This window comes from Lampris incognitus, chromosome 11, assembly GCF_029633865.1.
Source record: "Lampris incognitus isolate fLamInc1 chromosome 11, fLamInc1.hap2, whole genome shotgun sequence".
NCBI lineage: Eukaryota > Metazoa > Chordata > Actinopteri > Lampriformes > Lampridae > Lampris > Lampris incognitus.
In genome coordinates this window covers 16,375,930-16,398,042 of record NC_079221.1, presented here as the reverse complement: position 1 = coordinate 16,398,042, position 22,113 = coordinate 16,375,930, and the positions used below count along the sequence as shown (strand labels likewise).

The 22,113-nt window shown below is 44.9% G+C and overlaps 4 non-coding genes across 4 annotated transcripts; all 4 read left to right on the top strand.

Moving 5' to 3' along the window:
- The first annotated feature begins 1,517 nt into the window (after window positions 1-1,517).
- Window positions 1,518-1,599, top strand: trnas-aga (transfer RNA serine (anticodon AGA)). Its single transcript has one exon. It is a non-coding gene; the product is annotated as a tRNA-Ser (tRNA).
- Window positions 1,600-3,158: 1,559 nt separating this feature from the next.
- Window positions 3,159-3,240, top strand: trnas-aga (transfer RNA serine (anticodon AGA)). Its single transcript has one exon. It is a non-coding gene; the product is annotated as a tRNA-Ser (tRNA).
- A 1,558-nt stretch (window positions 3,241-4,798) lies between these two features.
- On the top strand, window positions 4,799-4,880 carry trnas-aga (transfer RNA serine (anticodon AGA)). Its single transcript has one exon. It is a non-coding gene; the product is annotated as a tRNA-Ser (tRNA).
- A 1,555-nt stretch (window positions 4,881-6,435) lies between these two features.
- Window positions 6,436-6,517, top strand: trnas-aga (transfer RNA serine (anticodon AGA)). Its single transcript has one exon. It is a non-coding gene; the product is annotated as a tRNA-Ser (tRNA).
- The last annotated feature ends 15,596 nt before the right edge of the window (window positions 6,518-22,113 follow it).

Here is a 22,113-nt window from a genome sequence, read left to right as displayed (position 1 = left end):
ACAGACAGCTGAAATCTATGACATGTTATCAACCTCTCACACAAGGTGCCCGACCTCCCTCTACTTAGCCAACCGAAATTCAGGCTTTAGATAGATTAGAACAACTGAAGGTTGCTGGCAGATCACCAGAGTTTGAAGACTAGTGTGTTCATATATCCCCTCTCCTTAATGTTACACTGAGATGTTTTACAAAACTTAATTCTGTCCTTCACTAAGAAATTCAAATTGTGACTTGGCTAGGCCTGCAAGAAAATGAAAAAGGCTCATAAAAACAACTCGAAGGTGTTTTGGAGAAAGTGGGACTTTTCACAGTGTGAAGGCTCTTTTATGTGCTTCGCTGCTGCTTTTTCACATACTTAAGTGAGAAAAAAAAACATACGAGAGACTTGTACCCGAAAAACATCTTGCATGGAAATTGGGTTTGTCGACAAATTACACTAAATTAAGGCCAGTAGTTAGGGGATGTACCACAGTGATAGAGCGCGTGCTTCGCATGTGTGAGGTCCGGGGATCAATCCCCAGCATCTCCATTTATTTACTGTTTCGTCTGGAATGTATCTTCTATCCTTAAAATTCAAACTCTCCTTCAGCTTAAAATAAACGCTGAAAATAATGGTTTTTCAGTTTCTTCTGACAATAGATAGCTGAAAGTAGGAGATGTTATCAATTCGCACATGGCGACAACAACCCTCACAAGGGATGCCACACAATCATTTCCTCAGCCAACCTACAAACATAAAATTCAAGCTGTTGCTTGATAAGAACGAGTGTAGGTTCCTGACAGCTCCCTCAGGTTGAAATATTTTTTAGACATGTCAAGGGTATTTGATAGAGCTGTCCTGTATCAGAAATCCCTGGACTACCGTCCCATCAAGACATGTTTTGATCTCTTGATAAACCTCCGGTGACCATTCAAAGAAAGACTTCATTCGTAAAGGAATTCAGTGTGTAAAAACTTGACTGGCCTTCACCCAGACCTGACGTCAACAGCATTGAACATCTGCAGGTTCAACTGTAATGTTGACTGCGAGACAAGCCATCCCGGCCAACATCAGTGTCCAACCTCACAAGTGCACTTGTGGCTGAATGGGAGCAAATCCCCGCAGCCATGTTTCAAAATCTATTGGACAGCCTTCACAAAAAAGCGGGGCAGTTATAGCAGCAATGGTTGGACCAAATCCGTATTAACATCCATGGTTTTGGAAGGAGCTGTTCAACTACCCAATATAGGTGTAATGTTCAGGCGTTCACATACTTTTAGCCATAGAGTGTATCTTCAATACTTACAAGGCCAAATGGGTCCCTGAATTGGAAAATAAATGGGATGGGTAGTCTCTAGGATGAATGGGTTTGTCTATCTTCTAACAGAAATCCTTTGGCTTTCTTCCCACAAAGGAATCTCCGAAGAAATATCTTGGTAAAGGTAGGGCGTTCATTCAAGTAAAGGCTCTTTCAAACCTTTCTCTCCTTTTTGGGTAGATAATTGAGAACTAAATAGAGAAAGCCATACCAAAGCAGTTGTCGTGGCCGAGTGGTTAAGGCGATGGAGTAGAAATCCATTGGGGTTTCCCCGCGCAGGTTCGAATCCTGCCGACAACGAAACTTTGAGTTTAGTCTGACAACAGACAGCTGAAAGCTATGACATGTTATCAACCCCCCACATGGAGATGCTATCTCTCACTCAAGGTGCCCAACCTCCCTCTACTTAGCCAACCGAAATTCAGGCTTTAGATAGATTAGAACAACTGCAGGTTGCTGGCAGATCATCAGAGTTTGAAGACTAGTGTGTTCATATATCCCCTCTCCTTAATGTTACACTGAGATGTTTTACAAAACTTAATTCTGTCCTTCAATAAGCAATTCAAATTGTGACTTGGCTAGGCCTGCAAGAAAATGAAAAAGGCTCATAAAAACAACTCGAAGGTGTTTTGGAGAAAGTGGGACTTTTCACAGTGTGAAGGCTCTTTTATGTGCTTCGCTGCTGCTTTTTCACATACTTAAGTGAGAAAAAAAAACATACGAGAGACTTGTACCCGAAAAACATCTTGCATGGAAATTGGGTTTGTCGACAAATTACACTAAATTAAGGCCAGTAGTTAGGGGATGTACCACAGTGATAGAGCGCGTGCTTCGCATGTGTGAGGTCCGGGGATCAATCCCCAGCATCTCCATTTATTTACTGTTTCGTCTGGAATGTATCTTCTATCCTTAAAATTCAAACTCTCCCTCAGCTTAAAATAAACGCTGAAAACAATGGTTTTTCAGTTTCTTCTGACAATAGATAGCTGAAAGTAGGAGATGTTATCAATTCGCACATGGCGACAACAACCCTCACAAGGGATGCCACACAATCATTTCCTCAGCCAACCTACAAACATAAAATTCAAGCTGTTGCTTGATAAGAACGAGTGTAGGTTCCTGACAGCTCCCTCAGGTTGAAATATTTTTTAGACATGTCAAGGGTATTTGATAGAGCTGTCCTGTATCAGAAATCCCTGGACTACCGTCCCATCAAGACATGTTTTGATCTCTTGATAAACCTCCGGTGACCATTCAAAGAAAGACTTCATTCGTAAAGGAATTCAGTGTGTAAAAACTTGACTGGCCTTCACCTAGACCTGACGTCAACAGCATTGAACATCTGCAGGTTCAACTGTAATGTTGACTGCGAGACAAGCCATCCCGGCCAACATCAGTGTCCAACCTCACAAGTGCACTTGTGGCTGAATGGGAGCAAATCCCCACAGCCATGTTTCAAAATCTATTGGACAGCCTTCACAAAAAAGCGGGGCAGTTATAGCAGCAATGGTTGGACCAAATCCGTATTAACATCCATGGTTTTGGAAGGAGCTGTTCAACTACCCAATATAGGTGTAATGTTCAGGCGTTCACATACTTTTAGCCATAGAGTGTATCTTCAATACTTACAAGGCCAAATGGGTCCCTGAATTGGAAAATAAATGGGATGGGTAGTCTTTAGGATGAATGGGTTTGTCTATCTTCTAACAGAAATCCTTTGGCTTTCTTCCCACAAAGGAATCTCCAAAGAAATATCTTGGTAAAGGTAGGGCGTTCATTCAAGTAAAGGCTCTTTCAAACCTTTCTCTCCTTTTTGGGTAGATAATTGAGAACTAAATAGAGAAAGCCAAACCAAAGCAGTTGTCGTGGCCGAGTGGTTAAGGCGATGGAGTAGAAATCCATTGGGGTTTCCCCGCGCAGGTTCGAATCCTGCCGACAACGAAACTTTGAGTTTAGTCTGACAACAGACAGTTGAAAGCTATGACATGTTATCAACCCCCCACATGGAGATGCTATCTCTCACACAAGGTGCCCAACCTCCCTCTACTTAGCCAACCGAAATTCAGGCTTTAGATAGATTAGAACAACTGCAGGTTGCTGGCAGATCATCAGAGTTTGAAGACTAGTGTGTTCATATATCCCCTCTCCTTAATGTTACACTGAGATGATTTACAAAACTTAATTCTGTCCTTCACTAAGCAATTCAAATTGTGACTTGGCTAGGCCTGCAAGAAAATGAAAAAGGCTCATAAAAACAACTCGAAGGTGTTTTGGAGAAAGTGGGACTTTTCACAGTGTGAAGGCTCTTTTATGTGCTTCGCTGCTGCTTTTTCACATACTTAAGTGAGAAAAAAAAACATACGAGAGACTTGTACCCGAAAAACATCTTGCATGGAAATTGGGTTTGTCGACAAATTACACTAAATTAAGGCCAGTAGTTAGGGATGTACCACAGTGATAGAGCGCGTGCTTCGCATGTGTGAGGTCCGGGGATCAATCCCCAGCATCTCCATTTATTTACTGTTTCGTCTGGAATGTATCTTCTATCCTTAAAATTCAAACTCTCCCTCAGCTTAAAATAAACGCTGAAAACAATGGTTTTTCAGTTTCTTCTGACAATACATAGCTGAAAGTAGGAGATGTTATCAATTCGCACATGGCGACAACAACCCTCACAAGGGATGCCACACAATCATTTCCTCAGCCAACCTACAAACATAAAATTCAAGCTGTTGCTTGATAAGAACGAGTGTAGGTTCCTGACAGCTCCCTCAGGTTGAAATATTTTTTAGACATGTCAAGGGTACTTGATAGAGCTGTCCTGTATCAGAAATCCCTGGACTACCGTCCCATCAAGACATGTTTTGATCTCTTGATAAACCTCCGGTGACCATTCAAAGAAAGACTTCATTCGTAAAGGAATTCAGTGTGTAAAAACTTGACTGGCCTTCACCTAGACCTGACGTCAACAGCATTGAACATCTGCAGGTTCAACTGTAATGTTGACTGCGAGACAAGCCATCCCGGCCAACATCAGTGTCCAACCTCACAAGTGCACTTGTGGCTGAATGGGAGCAAATCCCCACAGCCATGTTTCAAAATCTATTGGACAGCCTTCACAAAAAAGCGGGGCAGTTATAGCAGCAATGGTTGGACCAAATCCGTATTAACATCCATGGTTTTGGAAGGAGCTGTTCAACTACCCAATATAGGTGTAATGTTCAGGCGTTCACATACTTTTAGCCATAGAGTGTATCTTCAATACTTACAAGGCCAAATGGGTCCCTGAATTGGAAAATAAATGGGATGGGTAGTCTCTAGGATGAATGGGTTTGTCTATCTTCTAACAGAAATCATTTGGCTTTCTTCCCACAAAGGAATCTCCAAAGAAATATCTTGGTAAAGGTAGGGCGTTCATTCAAGTAAAGGCTCTTTCAAACCTTTCTCTCCTTTTTGGGTAGATAATTGAGAACTAAATAGAGAAAGCCAAACCAAAGCAGTTGTCGTGGCCGAGTGGTTAAGGCGATGGAGTAGAAATCCATTGGGGTTTCCCCGCGCAGGTTCGAATCCTGCCGACAACGAAACTTTGAGTTTAGTCTGACAACAGACAGCTGAAAGCTATGACATGTTATCAACCCCCCACATGGAGATGCTACCTCTCACACAAGGTGCCCAACCTCCCTCTACTTAGCCAACCGAAATTCAGGCTTTAGATAGATTAGAACAACTGCAGGTTGCTGGCAGATCATCAGAGTTTGAAGACTAGTGTGTTCATATATCCCCTCTCCTTAATGTTACACTGAGATGATTTACAAAACTTAATTCTGTCCTTCACTAAGCAATTCAAATTGTGACTTGGCTAGGCCTGCAAGAAAATGAAAAAGGCTCATAAAAACAACTCGAAGGTGTTTTGGAGAAAGTGGGACTTTTCACAGTGTGAAGGCTCTTTTATGTGCTTCGCTGCTGCTTTTTCACATACTTAAGTGAGAAAAAAAAACATACGAGAGACTTGTACCCGAAAAACATCTTGCATGGAAATTGGGTTTGTCGACAAATTACACTAAATTAAGGCCAGTAGCTAGGGGATTTACCACAGTGATAGAGCGCGTGCTTCGCATGTGTGAGGTCCGGGGATCAATCCCCAGCATCTCCATTTATTTACTGTTTCGTCTGGAATGTATCTTCTATCCTTAAAATTCAAACTCTCCCTCAGCTTAAAATAAACGCTGAAAACAATGGTTTTTCAGTTTCTTCTGACAATACATAGCTGAAAGTAGGAGATGTTATCAATTCGCACATGGCGACAACAACCCTCACAAAGGAGGCCACACAATCATTTCCTCAGCCAACCTACAAACATAAAATTCAAGCTGTTGCTTGATAAGAACGAGTGTAGGTTCCTGACAGCTCACTCAGGTTGAAATATTTTTTAAACATGTCAAGGGTACTTGATAGAGCTGTCCTGTATCAGAAATCCCTGGACTACCGTCCCATCAAGACATGCTTTGATCTCTTGATAAACCTCCGGTGACCATTCAAAGACTTCATTCGTAAAGGAATTCAGTGTGTAAAACTTGACTGGCCTGCACCTAGACCTGACGTCAACAGCATTGAACATCTTCAGGTTGAACTGTAATGTTGACTGCGAGACAAGCCATCCTGGCCAACATCAGTGTCCAACCTCACAAGTGCACTTGTGGCTGAATGGGAGCAAATCCCCACAGCCGTGTTTCAAAATCTAGTGGACAGCCTTCACAAAAAAGTGGGGGCAGTTATAGCAGCAATGGTTGGAACAAATCCATATTAACATCCATGGTTTTGGAAGGAGCTGTTCAACTACCTAATATAGGTGTAATATTCAGGTGTTCACATACTTTTAGCCATAGAGTGTATCTTCAATACTTACAATGCCAAATGGGTCCCTGAATTGGAAAATAAGTGGGATGGGTAGTCTCTAGGATGAATGGGTTTGTCTATCTTCTAACAGAAATCCTTTGGCTTTCTTCCCACAAAGGAATATCCAAAGAAATATCTTGGTAAAGGTAGGGCGTTCATTCAAGTAAAGGCTCTTTCAAACCTTTCTCTCCTTTTTGGGTAGATAATTGAGAACTAAATAGAGAAAGCCAAACCAAAGCAGTTGTCGTGGCGGAGTGGTTAAGGCGATGGAGTAGAAATCCATTGGGGTTTCCCCGCGCAGGTTCGAATCCTGCCGACAACGAAACTTTGAGTTTAGCCTGTTAACAGACAGCTGAAATCTATGACATGTTCTCAACCTCTCACACAAGGTGCCCGACCTCCCTCTACTTAGCCAACCGAAATTCAGGCTTTAGATAGATTAGAACAACTGAAGGTTGCTGGCAGATCACCAGAGTTTGAAGACTAGTGTGTTCATATATCCCCTCTCCTTAATGTTACACTGAGATGTTTTACAAAACTTAATTCTGTCCTTCACTAAGAAATTCAAATTGTGACTTGGCTAGGCCTGCAAGAAAATGAAAAAGGCTCATAAAAACAACTCGAAGGTGTTTTGGAGAAAGTGGGACTTTTCACAGTGTGAAGGCTCTTTTATGTGCTTCGCTGCTGCTTTTTCACATACTTAAGTGAGAAAAAAAAACATACGAGAGACTTGTACCCGAAAAACATCTTGCATGGAAATTGGGTTTATTGACAAATTACACTAAATTAAGGCCAGCAGTTAGGGGATGTACCACAGTGATAGAGCGCGTGCTTCGCATGTATGAGGTCCGGGGATCAATCCCCAGCATCTCCATTTATTTACCGTTTCATCTGGAATGCATCTTCTAGCCTTAAAATTCAAACTCTCCCTCAGCTTAAAATAAACGCTGAAAACAATGGTTTTTCAGTTTCTTCTGACAATAGATAGCTGAAAGTAGGAGATGTTATCAATTCGCACATGGCGACAACAACCCTCACAAAGGAGGCCACACAATCATTTCCTCAGCCAACCTACAAACATAAAATTCAAGCTGTTGCTTGATAAGAACGAGTGTAGGTTCCTGACAGCTCCCTCAGGTTGAAATATTTTTTAGACATGTCAATGGTACTTGATAGAGCTGTCCTGTATCAGAAATCCCTGGACTACCGCCCCTTCAAGACATGCTTTGATCTCTTGATAAACCTCCGGTGACCATTCAAAGAAAGACTTCATTCGTAAAGGAATTCAGTGTGTAAAAACTTGACTGGCCTGCACCTAGACCTGACCTCAACAGCATTGAACATCTTCAGGTTGAACTGTAATGTTGACTGTGAGACAAGCCATCCCGGCCAACATCAGTGTCCAACCTCACAAGTGCACTTGTGGCTGAATGGGAGCAAATCCCCACAGCCGTGTTTCAAAATATAGTGGACAGCCTCCACAAAAAAAGCGGGGGCAGTTATAGCAGCAATGGTTGGACCAAATCCATATTAACATCCATGGTTTTGGAAGGAGCTGTTCAACTACCTAATATAGGTGTAATATTCAGGTGTTCACATACTTTTAGCCATAGAGTGTATCTTCAATACTTACAAGGCCAAATGGGTCCCTGAATTGGAAAATAATTGGGATGGGTAGTCTCTAGGATGAATGGGTTTGTCTATCTTCTAACAGAAATCCTGTCAGATCACTAGAGTTTGAAGAGTAGTGTGTTCATATATCCATAGGCCGCGGAACGCATTTCGAATGGTTAGGGCCAAGAATGACGTGCGTCCCAAGCCACACTCGTAACGCTAACTTTATTTATTATTATTTATTATTGCAGTTTTTATTTTTCCTGATTATAGGCTACACTTGAGTCACAATCAAATAGTATAATCAGTATGATTAGAAAGCATAAATCATTTGACACGTCAAGTCCAGTTGCATAGGATTAAAAAATGTCAACGCTCACCACCCCGTCTTAAACGTTGCCAGAGAAGTTCCTCCGTCTCTCGTTGTGCTGGATGACGTCACTGGCAATGACGAGACCATCCACACTGGCCAAAGCTCCCGGGTAGCGTAGCGGTCTATTCCGTTGCCTACCAACGCGGGATCGCCGGGTCGAATCCCCGTATGACCTCCGGCTTGGTCGGGCGTCCCTACAGACACAATTGGCCGTGTCTGCGGGGTGGGAAGTTGGATGTGGGTATGTGTCCTGGTCGCTGCACTGGCGCCTCCTCTGGTCGGTCGGGGCGCCCCCGGATCGGCGGAGAGGAGGTGGATCAGCGAACGGGATGGCTCAAGAGGAGCTGGGTAATTGGCCGGATACAAATTGGGGAGAAAATTGGAAAGGGGAAAAAAAAACTGGCCAAAGCATCCCTGTGTGTGTGGCTGCACCTCAAGTTACTGAGTCTCCTTTGAGTCATTGTTGACCTTAGATAAGTCTTCATACGACGAAGGGTTGAGAAAGACCTCTCGGAGCTGGCAGCTGACACGGGAATTGTATAAAACAATTTCAACAGCCTGTGTACATCTGGCAATAGGCTCATAACGTTGAGGGTAGCGGCGGCAGAGGGGCTAGTTGGAGCAGCGACAGTTAGAAATTCTACTTCTGGTTCCTCAGAGGGCTCATTGTGGGCTGGAGTGACGGTGGTTGTCTCAGCTACCTTGGTTAACTTGACCCAAAGAAATCAGTTATTTTTCGATGCTTCATCATTCATTTGAACGTTACTATTGCTTAAAGTTTAGCGAACACACTAGCAGTTAGTCTACTTACATAGAGCGCTGGTATTTTGTTCTGTGAAATTAACGTCCGTGTGATGTTAGCTCACATGACACAAATAACCAATCAATCATTAGGAAACAGAGTTTGTTGCTTGTGATAGGCTACGTACTGTACGTAGGCTTACAGCTAGTGGAAATTAGCCCGGGAAGCGCGCAAAAGTGCAATACATTAAGAATGTAACACATTTGCGATTTGAATTTTTACACATGTTTATGTTTGATGCACGCCAAAGTAGGTATGGCCACGGCCCTACTGGCCATACCAGTTCCGCGGCCTATGCGATATATCCCCTCTCCTTAATGTTACACTGAGATGTTTTACAAAACTTAGTTCTGTCTTTCACTAAGAAATTCAAATTGTGACTTGGCTAAGGTTGCAAGAAAACGAAAAAGGCTCATAAAAACAACTCGAAGGTGTTTTTATGTTTATTTTGTTTTTTATGTTTTTTACTTTTCAGGGATAGAAGATACATTCTAGACAAAATGGTAAGTAAATGGAGATGCTGGGGATTGGTCCCCGTACCTCATACATGCAAAGCATGCACTCTACCACTGAGCTACATCCCCAAGTACTGGTTTTAAGTTAGTGTAATTTGTCGACAAAGCCAATCTCCATGCAAGACGTTTTTCGGGCACAAGTTTCTGGTATGTGTCTTTCTCTCGTATGTATGTTAAAAAACAGCAGCAAAGCACATAAAAGAGCCTTCACACTGTGAAAAGTCCTACTTTCTCCAAAACATCTTCGAGTTGTTTTTATGAGCCTTTTTCATTTTCTTGCAGCCCTAGCCAAGTCACAATTTGAATTTCTTAGTGAAGGACAGAATTAAGTTTTGTAAGGGCCCTTTCACACTTATGTTGTTTAGTCCGGACTTTCAGACTTTCCAGAAAAGTCCGAACCAGATTGCCAGGTGTGAAACCTCTTGGACCAGGGTACAGGGATCAAAGACTCGGTCTTTGGTCCAAGCTCATGAGGTAGTCTCGGTTCAGACCAAGGTTCATGAATGTCTAATGTGAAATCAAAGGTTCGGACTTTCGGATCAATCATAGGAAGTGATAAAACACAAACAGTAACACCTAGCAACAGCGAGCGCGCCTGGCAACAGCGAGCGCACCTGGCGGCAACAACGAGCCAAAAGTTCAAGTCAAGGTCCGCTGGTATGAAAGCAAAAGTCCTGAACCTAATGACTATAAAATAACAGATGTGAAAGCACCAGAACCAGACTCTGGTTCAGACCTTGGTTTGGACTTTCAAGTGTGAAAGGGACCTAAAACATCTCAGTGTAACATTAAGGAGAGGGAATATATGAACACACTAGTCTTCAAACTCTGGTGATCTGCCAGCAACCTACAGCTGTTCTAATCAATCGAAAGCCTGAATTTCGCTTGGCTGAGAAGAGGGAGGTCGGGCACCTTGTGTGAGAGCTAGCATCTCCATGTGGGGGGTTGATAACATGTCATAGCTTTCAGCTGTCTGTTGTCAAGGTCCGAACAAGTCCATATTGCTGGAGCAGTCACAGTAAATGTGTTCCGGCCGGAAAATGGGGCCGGGGAAAAAGTTCAGGATGAGGCAACAATGGCGTTCTAATCAGCTGTTCGGTAGCGTTCGGTATGGGTTAGAATTTTCAGTGGCAGCGTTGCTAGGGCGGTTACTATGAAAGGTGGCTGGTGAGCGCTCGTGCATTAACGTGAGGTTTTTTGCTTGTCACGAGACGTCATTTCACCTCAGACTGACATGAGCGCTGGCCAGAGGGTCGGCAACCAACGGGTGTGGCATCTCCCTGTCGGCCAGTATGAGTGGCACCTGCCCTTGATTGGCCTGTGATTAGGTGCACCTGTGCTGCGGGACTATTTGACCGGGTGCTTTGTAGACAGACGCTGTCGAGTCGTGGAAAAGCTTAACGTCGGTTTGCGGACACCCATGTCTCCTGAACTCTCGTGAGCGAGTGTTTTGTGTGTTTAGTATTTTGAGTTAATTCGTGTTTGCATTTTTGCCTGCCCTGTTTGGCAGTGGTTTTTGGTTGTTGTATGTTTTCCGGGGTCCAGTAAAGCGACTTATTACTTGACAACTGCCTCTTCTCTGCGATTGGATCCAAAACACGGCGTTACAGCAAGACTCGACCATACATGGACCGATCTGCTGTGCTTTGGAAGAGATCCGCCCCATGCTTCAGAGGTAGGCAGCGGATCACTGACTGCGGCAGCAGGTCCAGGCTCAACAGCAGCAGAATTCACCGAACTCGCCACCACCGCTCTCCAGCGGCCGCTGCCTACCGAGACAGCGCCACCTGTGATTAGGTGCACCTGTGCTGGGGACTAGTTGACCGGGTGCTTTGCAGACAGACGCTGTCGAGGCTTGGAAAAGCTTAACGTCGGTTTGCGGATGCCCGTGTCTCCTGAACCCTTGTCTGCCTCCTCTGCGTGAGCGAGTGTTTTGTGTGTTTAGTATTTTGTGATAATTCGTGTTTGCATTTTTGCCTGCCCTGTTTGGCAGTGGTTTCTGGTTGTTGCATGTTTTCCGGGGTCCAGTAAAAGGAACTTATTACTTGACAACTGCCTCTTTGCGATTGGGTCTAAAACACGGCGTTACACAGACTACAAGAGCGCGAGTTGGACAGACGCATAGCTCCCACATCTGGCTATATTTGCTGTTTTCAAAGACCATTGCATTTCTTTTGTGGACCTAATCCTCATCAGTTCTACTGTTTTATATATATATATATATATATATATATTTTTTTTTTAGTTCTAGTTTTTCCCCTTATCCCACCCGATTAACCCAATGGCATATGGCCGGAACTCTTGTCGAACAACTCCCCTGGCTCACGTTTCCACAGGAAGGAGATAGTCGTAACACTAGCTTCCTTCAAACTCGTGTCGGCTGCTTTCGCCATTTTACATGCTGAAGCCTCGCATGGATTGCATTACCCTCAGGTCGCGAAGGAGACGTAGGGAGAATGCTTTCGGTTGCTTGGCTGCAGGCGCCCGCGTGGGCCAGAGGGGTCGCAACCCTGGACTCTCCCGAGTCCTCCAAAAGAGCCATCAGGAAGGCTGCAAAAAACTATTCACTTCAAGGTAGTGCTAAGTAACTTATATATCAGAGACACCACTTTGTTATTGCAGGCTTATGTAAACTCGTTTAGTTTGCACGTTTCCGTAGGTTACCATTGCTGACGTTAAAGTTCACCAAACACTTCGCAACCTTGGCTAATGGTTAACTCACTAGCTAGCTAGTGCTAGTTGTTCAACATAGCAGTCAGACTAGAGAAGTGTCAGTCGACCGAAGTGTTTCCTATTGCCAATCAAATGTAAGTAATATACCATGTTATGAGGGGTGTGTGTCGGAACTATCTTTACTATGATCGTATAGTTTTACCTGGTACTCTGGTAATCAAACCGTAATGACTTTGCTAACTGGTGACAACTAGTGCTAGGGACTGGTTTTCTAACTGGCAAGGAGTTGTTTCATATACTGGCACCAAGTTTGTAAGGAAGATTTTCCTTCTATGCCAAAAAAAACCCTCTCAGGCCTGTACCTTGACGTTAGTGAGGGGGCTTTTCACTAAACCAGGCCTTGTAAGCTTTAACCTATTGTGACTGTCTGAATGTGCTCGTATACACAACAAACAACGATTCCATGCAGAGGTTCATAAACGGATGAAGTCCAGATTACCCAGACAAAACGTGCAGCTAAGAAGATGACTGAAAAGGATGCTTGCTCTTGGCTGTTCCACCCAACCAATTTCATTAGACATATTCTATTTTTGTGTTGGCTACTGACAAATATTTCAATTGTACTTGACATGTAAGTAAATACAATACTACGTAACGACAATAGGCGATGGGTGGCCTATTCTAAATTAATGGCGGAATTATGTGTACCCATTGGTTTTGCAAGAGCGCTATGACCCTTATTAAAGGCTATAACATGGAGTAGATCATCCAAAATATTTAGAAAGTACCGTATTTCTAATGACTTTACTCATTCCAGTGTCCTGTGATAGGGCTGGAATGGTTATTAGCGCGAGCGCAGGAGTGCAAATTATTGAAGTTCCAATAGCTGATTAGAACGCCATTTTCGCGTCATCCGGAACTTTTCCCCCGGCCGTAACAAATTCCTGCCGGAGCAAATTTACTGTGGCAGGGGAAAATTTCCGGTTGCGTCATCCTGAACTTTCCCTCGGCCTGAACGAATTTACCGTAAAAAAAAAAAAAAAAAAACGAATTTACCGTGACATAGCCAAACGTATTCAACTTATCTATTGGAATTGTATCGTTTTATTTTGGGTAGGTACTCTAGGTAATTTGTGTTTTTGCCTTTTTCGCTTTAAATTTATTTCTGATTTTTCCCTTTTTTCCCAATTTAGTGGCCAAAAGATCCCCCTATTTTAATTCAAACACGCACCCTCGTACTGCATGCGTTCGCCAACTGCATCTCTCCGGCCGGTAGTCTCGAAGGAGACGCGTCGCCACTTCCGTGACAAGGCGAATCCAGGCCGAACCACTGCTTTTTCCCACACACAGAGACGCATTCATGGGACGAACACAAGCCGAATCCGCCCCGCTCCCGATGATAGCGTTACCAGTTATTGCTGCTTCATCGAGTCTGGCCATAGTCGGATCTGACGAGACCAGGGCGCGAACCCTGGTCTCCAGTGGGCAACTGCATCGACACAAAGCCGATGCTTAGACCGCTGTGGACACCGCGGACCCGTGTTTTGCCTTTTTGTATAGGTTCCTATCCCTGCTGTTTTGCCTTATAGTTATATTTGAGGCCTTGTTGACTTCATTATTTTCTCTATACCTGAGTTCACTTTGTACCGTTTCCTGTTCAGGTGAGCCCAACTATTGTGGAACTTGGAGGTAGCAGCTGTGCACCGGGGATAGGCTGTGGGTGTGCTCTCCTTTCCCCTTCCCTCCTCTCTAGAGTAAAGCTCTAATCTGAAAGGGCCGGGAAAGGGGAAGGCATGCTCCATCTCCCATCTTGCTAGATGTGCAGAGGCTGTAAGTGTGTGTGTGTGTGTTGCAGCATCTCCTGAGGGAAGGTCTTTTCACAGGTGTTCCAGAAGTGTCCAGGAGTACTCTTATCATCCAGTTGTACCCGGGCATCCGTATCGAGGGAGAGAACTATCCTGAGATTTATAAATCTGTGTGTATTGTGGAAAGGGTTGAGGAGTCTAGCTAGTTCTCCACACAGCAAGCAAACTACAATCTCTCAAATATATTTATGTAATTGCTTATATAACACAGTTAGCACTAACGTTAGTGTCTACTACTTGAAATGACTAGTGATGTAGTGAGCGACCATTTTCAGAGAAGTATTGTTTTGGAATATAAACGTTCTATGAAACAAATATTAAACTGGACTTTATTGTGAGCTTCACAAACACAGCCTAGCTTGACATTGGCTTGTTTTATATTTAATGTTTGCAGATATGACTAAGACAGGAAAACCAGAGTTATTGGAGGGACATCTGTAAAAGTTATGCCCAGGGCAAGTTTCACTTCTCCACTGGCAAACGACCAGGGTGCAAGAAGTGGAAAACAGCCCTGGAGTAAATGGATGCTTGCCCCCTGCAGAGCAAAAGCAAGGTGGATCTGTTCGGGAGATGCCTTGCATGCTCTTGTGGGTTCCATAAGGTAGGTGAAATGATATCAAGTCACTGTAGCATGTGGATGTATTTTATGGACATCCTTATTTTATGGACTGTAGTATGTGGATTTATTTTATGGACAATTTGTGATGTTACACTGTATATATCAGCATGGGTGCTGTTTCTCTTCGGCTATGACCGAACAGCACCTGTGCTGATATACAGTATAACATCACAAACTTGAGTGTGATATTGCTTAAGCATATATGCACAATTCTGGAGAAAAATAGTGTGTATGATACTTGCAAGTAGCATGGCCCTTTTTATATTTTCCCCCCAGCCAGCAGATCTGTCACCAGGATCAGGGGCTGGCTCCAGTGAGACAGGGCAAGTGCCGCTACACATGGAGGCAGCAGGAGGAGACACGGAGGCAGCGGGAGTTGAGACGGAGGCAGGGACGTCAGTGGCAGGACAGGGAGTGTTGACGTGTTATAAATGCATTGAGGGTGTGGAGGGAGCAGAATTCACCTCACACCTTTCTGACCGCCACACGGATGAGACCTGTGACACCTGTGGGGCCAAGGTGCAGGGTGCTTTTGGTCTGTTGAGCCACATTCAGCAACATCATTATTCAGGCTACATCGTGCCCTCACTGCAGAAGCCGACACCCTCGACGCCGACGCCAGCACAAATACCGCGGAAGCCATCGCCACAGCTTACGCCAACTGCAAGAAGCTCCGCAACGCCATGCCACACGCAGACTGCACTTGGACCGACTGCCATTGATTGGAAAGGTTTTCTTCCCAATCAATTCCGTAAGGTCATCCAGGAAGCAGATCAGGTGTGGATCGCCAAGTGCCTGTATGAGCGGACTAGCCAGCTGAAGAAGAACATGGAGGCATGCTGGTTCCATGCACCCCAAACCATCTCCTCCTGAGCCCGGGTGGTACTATCGGCAAAAGATGTTCCTCTGGGCACCAATGAGGACGTGGGGGATTCCTCTGAAATGCCCACAGTGTTCGAGGAAAATGCATCACTCCGGGATCTACCTGAAGGTCAGGGAGGTGATTGATGTGGATAGCCGCTATTACCTAGTAGGAGGGGACTATCCACGTTGCAGCGAGTGTATGCAGCCAGTCTGCCCATGGAGCCAGGGTATGCTTGCCCAACTGGATGTGGCACATAGGAGCCTGTTCCCTGCTGTCCTCACTACACAGCTGGCCTTAGACAGGAAATGCATGCCTTTCCTGAAGCCAAGGACCTATGGGAACAATTCCTCCTACCTCCAGTCGGCAATAGAGTAAGCGAGGAGTGGGTACGCCAGACCATCCGCTACATCTCTGACTGTGAGCGCCACACGAAGATGGCTACTTTCGTCCCCTCTGCAGCTGTCCATATTCCTCCTCCACCCTTCAGGCCCCTTCCACTTGCCCAGTGGTTTGAGACGGTCCACTCCAACGACATCCTCAGCCATCGAGATGAGATGAAGGGGGTGATCACTTCCACCTATGGTAGAATCCTTAAGATGGATTCTACAAAGACGGTTAGGATTTCAGCAGTAACAAAATAGAACATGTATAATTACAACAAAACAAGAAGTAGGTTTACTATGTGGTGGGGGAATGTCTTCAGTTTGCTTTAGAAAGTAGTGTTTGTTTTACAGATTACCAAGAAGCTAGCTGGCGGTATAGGGGACACTGCTGCATGGATGACCAACATCGGCAATGGGTTTGGCCAGGTTCTGAACTCTGTTCTCACGGTGGGTGAAGGTGCAGGGCTTGAAGAGTTGTGCCAAGGCATCGTCACTCGCTATGAGAATGCTGGCCAAGCTGAACCTGAGGTCATCTATGTTGACCGGGACTGCTGCAGCCAGTCCGGTGGGTGAAAATTGCCTCTTTATCAAATATATTGAAGTGCTTTGGGCCCAAGTTAATTGTGTTGTAAAAAATCTTTTGGTGATGGTAATCTATAGTAAAACTAACTGTCACGGAGCAACCTGAGCCTGTGCCCTACACACACTACACAGCTGAAACCTTAACATCAATGTTATATGTATATCTATGTAATTATCAATGGTGGTTTTTCACATGTGTCTTCAGTGGTCAAACTTTCGCCCATGGAGGTCTGCGGTGCGCTTGGACAGCTTCCACTTTATGCAGTGATTCAACTGTGGCCTCTCTACAGAGCAACACCCTCTGTATGGCACCTTTTGCACCAAGCTTTCCTCCTGCATCTTTGAATGGGATCAGGGGGATGTGCAACGCCTGGTGGAGGCCAAGAGAGTGGAGTGGAAGAGCAGCCACGGCGGACACACTCCCACTGAGGCTCAGCTCATGGCCACCATCAGCCCAGGGGAGATGAGGACACATTGCAGGAGGAGGATGCGTGGAGTGGAGGAGATCCGTAACATGATTTCAAGGCTGCTGGAATCAGTGTGGGAACTGACCGACACCACAGGGCTGTGTCTGGTGAACCCTGACGGCATGCGCCATGTGTGGGAGGTGCAGCAGAAGCACCTGGAGTGCCTCCAAGACCCTGAAGGTGTTGTACTATACACAAAGGTGGGGACACTCCAGAAGGGTGGCAAAGAGCTGAATGTCCTTAGATGTGCTAGGAGGTCCTCCTCCCCGGAGAGTTTTCACTGCCACCAGTGTGCTTTTATCCCAGGTACATTCAAGTCTCAATGTTTTATGTCATTCTTTTAAAAAAATTTCTTTTCTATGTTATGACAGAGAATGTGCTTTAATTATTCAAAATAACACAGTAATTACCACTGTCTTCAATATATATTCACTTTATTATAATGGTTGACTGAACCAAGCATTTTGTTTCTTAGGCTGGCGGTGCAATGCACACACAAATGTACATGCTGGAGGGGGCATCAAGGTGGAACATGGGCTGGGCCAAGGAGGCAGTAGCTGTGGTGGGGGCCTCAACCCTCAGGACCTTCGATGTCCGCTTGATATCTCACCTCAACAGCATCAGCCAGCGGGTCCTTGGTTGTGCTCTGGTTCCAGAGTTCACTCCACCCGGGAAACCTACTGGTAAGAGAGCTCTCAGAGCAGCAAAGTGGACCAGAGTATTACATCCCCTCCTACTTGATTTTTTTCTTCTTAGACACGTCCTTACTCGGAGGACATGCATTTCTTGGGTGTGAAGATTGTGCTGTACATGTAGGAAATGTGTGCATGTATGTCCTTTCCTCATTGTGTTTATACTGGTTACAGGGGAGCGCATTGCTGTGGAGTATCTATTGGCCCAGTCCAACAGAGGCGACCTTGCTCCACAGCAGACGCCTGAAATCCCCATGGAGTTTCTTGACGGGACCAAGATGAACCAGACACCACTGTGTGCCAGCCAGGTGATATTTGGGCTCGTGATCGCTGGAACAAGGGTGACTCTGACGCCACTTTGTGCCAGGCAGCTGAGCTTGAGGAGCCTGAGAACCACGAGGGGGAAGCTTTTGCCCGCCAGCGCTCTCTGGCAGCAAACAGGCCTGTGTGGTACCCACCATTTCCACCTTCCGTGTTCCATCCACCTCCCCCGTTCCCCCCACAATTCTGGCCAGCTCCTCCGTTCCAGCCAGTTCCTCCGTACCAGCAAGCTCCTCCACTCCAGCCTGCTCCTCAGTTCCAACCAGCTGCAGAGTGCCCTCAGCCAAGGCAACGTGCCTGGAGACTGCAGAAAGCTGCCCAGGAAGATGCGGAGCTAGTGGCTAGGGGCGAACCACCACGGAAGCAGCTGGTAAAGGAACCGTATCGCTATACCTGCAAGCAGTGTGGCCAGCAAAAAAATAAAATGACTGGACACACCCAGCTGAGGGGGCGGTGGTACTGTCCAGCCTCATGACTGTCCCTGGCTCAGTGGAAGAGCAGTTTGTAAGTTTTAAGTTTGCAGATGACACCACAGTCATTGGCCGTATCAACAACAATGACAAGATGGCCTACAGAGACGAGATTGAGCACCTCACATCATGGAGTATGTTACGGCCCTAGTGCTGCGTGTCTAATTTTCCCTCTCCAGGTAATGCCCCACCTCCTGTGGAACTGCTGATTGAGCCCAGATGACTCCAATTCCTCATCAGCTGTGTATATACCTTGGAGAGAGACACAACAGTGCCATTGTTGGCAGCCAGAGAGTGAGAGAGAGATGGCCAGTGGGCCATTGTCGTCAACCAGAGAGCAAGCTCTTGTGTCAGTACTCTATACTCCTTGAGAAGGAGGGTGAAACCTATGTTAGTGTTCTTGTTTCTTTCGTTTTGGTTTGATCTGAGTTTTTGTTATCTAAGCCTGGATAGTTAAGATCCAGCATCTTCGGTTGCCCTTTCTTATTGTGTGTATATAGGGTTAGTTTTGTCAAATCTGTTTTTACACCTGGTTCCGCCTCCCACTTTTCTTATTCCCCCGGGACATTTATTTTCTTCGTTACTTCCCCTGGACCTTTAACGGGGAACGTAACATTGTACTACCAACAATCTTGTCCTTAATGTGCAGAAGACAAAGGAGCTGATTGTGGACTTCAGGAGGTCTAGAAGCTGCAGCCACTCCCCCATTCACATCAATGGGGTGGAAGGGGAGCGTGTTTCCAGCTTTACATTCCTTGGAGTCCACATCAGTGAGGACCTTTCGCGGACATTAAACACACAGGCCCTTGTGAAAAAGGCCCAACAACGCCTGCATTTCCTGAGGAGCGCCTGTCTACCCCCCGAAATTTTCACCAATTTCTACCACTGCACCATAGAGAGCATCCTGACCATCTGCATCTCAGTGTGGTACGGCAACTGCACCTCAGTAGACCAGAAAGCTCTGCAGTGGGTCGTCAAGGCGGCCCAGCATATCACCGGTACCCAGCTCCCAGCCATAAAAGAAAATTATCACGAACGCTGCCTTTGAAGGGGTCTGAGCATCAGCAGAGATCCCACCCACCCCAACCATGGACTGTTCTCCCCCCTGCGCTACAGGAGCCTCAGAGCCCGCACTACCAGGCTCAAAAACGGCTTCTTTCCACAAGCTGTTGCCCACCTGAACCTGGCTACCCACTGAATTTACCAACCACTGTTCTGTCGACGAGATTATCAAGTATAGATTATAACTAATTGATGACTTAATTGATTATGACTAATTACTATTGCAAACTGTTCTCTTCTCTAACATGTCTTTTCTCTCTGAATGATGTCTTCTCCTTTCTCTTTTTCTGTTTGAATTGTGTCATGTGAGTCTCTCTTGCGTGCATGGGCAGTCGTTTCTCCTACCAGGTCTCCGTGGTGATGGTGCCGCCATTTGGATGCTGCCTGTCGTCCCTCTCCTCACATAAGTTTTTCTTTTTTTTTTTACATGATGCTTGTCGCGTGGCTTGGGTCCTGGACTGTTCCGTTGGCATGTGGACACTGCTTGGCATCCTGTGCATCATGTTCTTCATAAAGTTTATGTCCGCTATAATTCTGTTATCCTCTTCCAGTGTTGTATTATGTAAATTGCGTGAACACATCCATTGCACGCTGTCCATCTTGGGAGAGAGGTCTCTCCTCTGTTGCTCTCCCAGAGGTTTCTTCCTATTTTCTCCGTTAAAGGTTTTTTTTAGGGAGTTGTTCCTTATCTGATGAGGGTCTAAGGACAGGATGTTGTGTTGCTATTAAGCCCACTGAGGCAAATTTGTGATATTGGGCTATACAAATAAAATTGATTTGATTTTGAATGTCTGTAGATATTTTTAGCTTTTGCTCTTCATGTGTGTATATCTTATATTGTGTTTGCTGTTTACAGAAGTCTAATATTGAAACTTTTAAAATTTTCATAAGTTAAGTTGCTCTTTTTTATTTATGTTTAATAAACTAATCAAATGCATTTCATTTCATCGTTCATGATTTCATTAGACAGTTAAAGCATTGCCTAATAGGTTCGAAAGCCGCAAGAGATGTGAAAATAAAAGTGATGATATCCCTTGCAATAAGTGCGGAAGTGTGTGAAAACAATGTTGAAATGAGTTTCACCTCGGACTACAAGAGCACGAGTTGGACAGACGCATATCTCCCACCTCTGGCTATATTTGCTGGTTTCAAAGACCACTGCATTGCTTTTGTGGATATGATCCTCATCAGTTCTACTGTTATTTATATATATGTTTATTTTTAAATTTATTTCTAGTTTTTCCCCTTATCCCACCCAATTAACCCAATGGCATATGGCCGGAACTCTTGTCGAATAACTCCCCTGGCTCACGTTTCCACAGGAAGGAGATAGTCGTAACACCAGCTTCCTTCAAACTCGTGTCGGCTGCTGCTCTTGCCACAGAATAGGTTCGAATCCCGCAAGATATGTGAAAATAAAAGTGACGATATCCCTTGCAATAAGTGCAGAAGTGTGTGAAAACAGTTAAAAAGATGAGTAGAGAAGAAATGAATATATTGTATGTTTTTTCCTTTTTCCCTCTTTCCCCCCCTTTTCCTTTCTTTTTTCTTCTTTCCCCCACCCTAGCAGTCCCTTTTGTCCCATTTTTTTCTGATATGGGAAACCCTCAAAGCCTTTATTAGGGGCAAAATTATTTCACATACGTCTCATGCCAATAAACTTTGTAGAGCACGCCAAAAGGAACTAGAAGTCTGTTGCCAACATAGACAACCAGCTCACAACTAACCAATCACCCAAACTATATAAAGAAAGGATAGGACTCAAAACGGTGCTCGATCTTCTAACAAGACAGGCAGAAAGTCTCTTACTGCGCTCTCGGGGGAACATGTATGAACATGGAGACAAATCTGGTGGCTTATTGGCCCACCAACTCAAGGCCAAGATAGCATCAAATCAAATCACCCAGATTAGAGATGATTCAGTCTCCCTTAGTTCTGACCCAAATGAGAATAATAATATCTCTAAAACATTCTACACCCAACTTTACACATCAGAATGCCAGAATTGCCAAATGCTTGATGCCCCCTTAACGCTTTCTGAAATCAAAGAAGCAATTAAGTCAATGCATAGTCCCCAGGCCCTGATGGGTACCTGGTGGAATTTTATAAAAAGTTATCAGATCAGTTAGCCCCATTATTACTTGAAATGTTTAGTCAATCTCACCACCAGGGCTCGCTGCCGCCTACCCATACAAAGGCCTCTATCTCTCTGATTTTTAAGAAAGGCAAGGATCCATTGAACTGTGCGTCGTATCGTTCAATCTCACTTTTATCTGTGGATGTGAAAATACAGGCTAAAATCTTTGCTCGGCGATTAGAATGTTATGCCTTCAATCATTTCAGAGGATCAGATGGTATTCATACGAAGACTTCTCAGCATCATTCACACTCCACCCTCTACTGAACCAGAGGTGATCATATCTCTTGATGCTGAGAAAGCCTTCGACAGGGTGGAGTGGGCCTATTTGTTTGCAACGCTACAACAATTCGGCTGTAGTGAAGGCCTTGTTTCGCAATTGCTATCAAGCCACTGTCGATTGCTCTAAAGGCAGAGAGCGGGCTTAAGGGTATTCACAGGTGGGGTACAGATCAGAGTCTCGCTCTATGCTAATGAC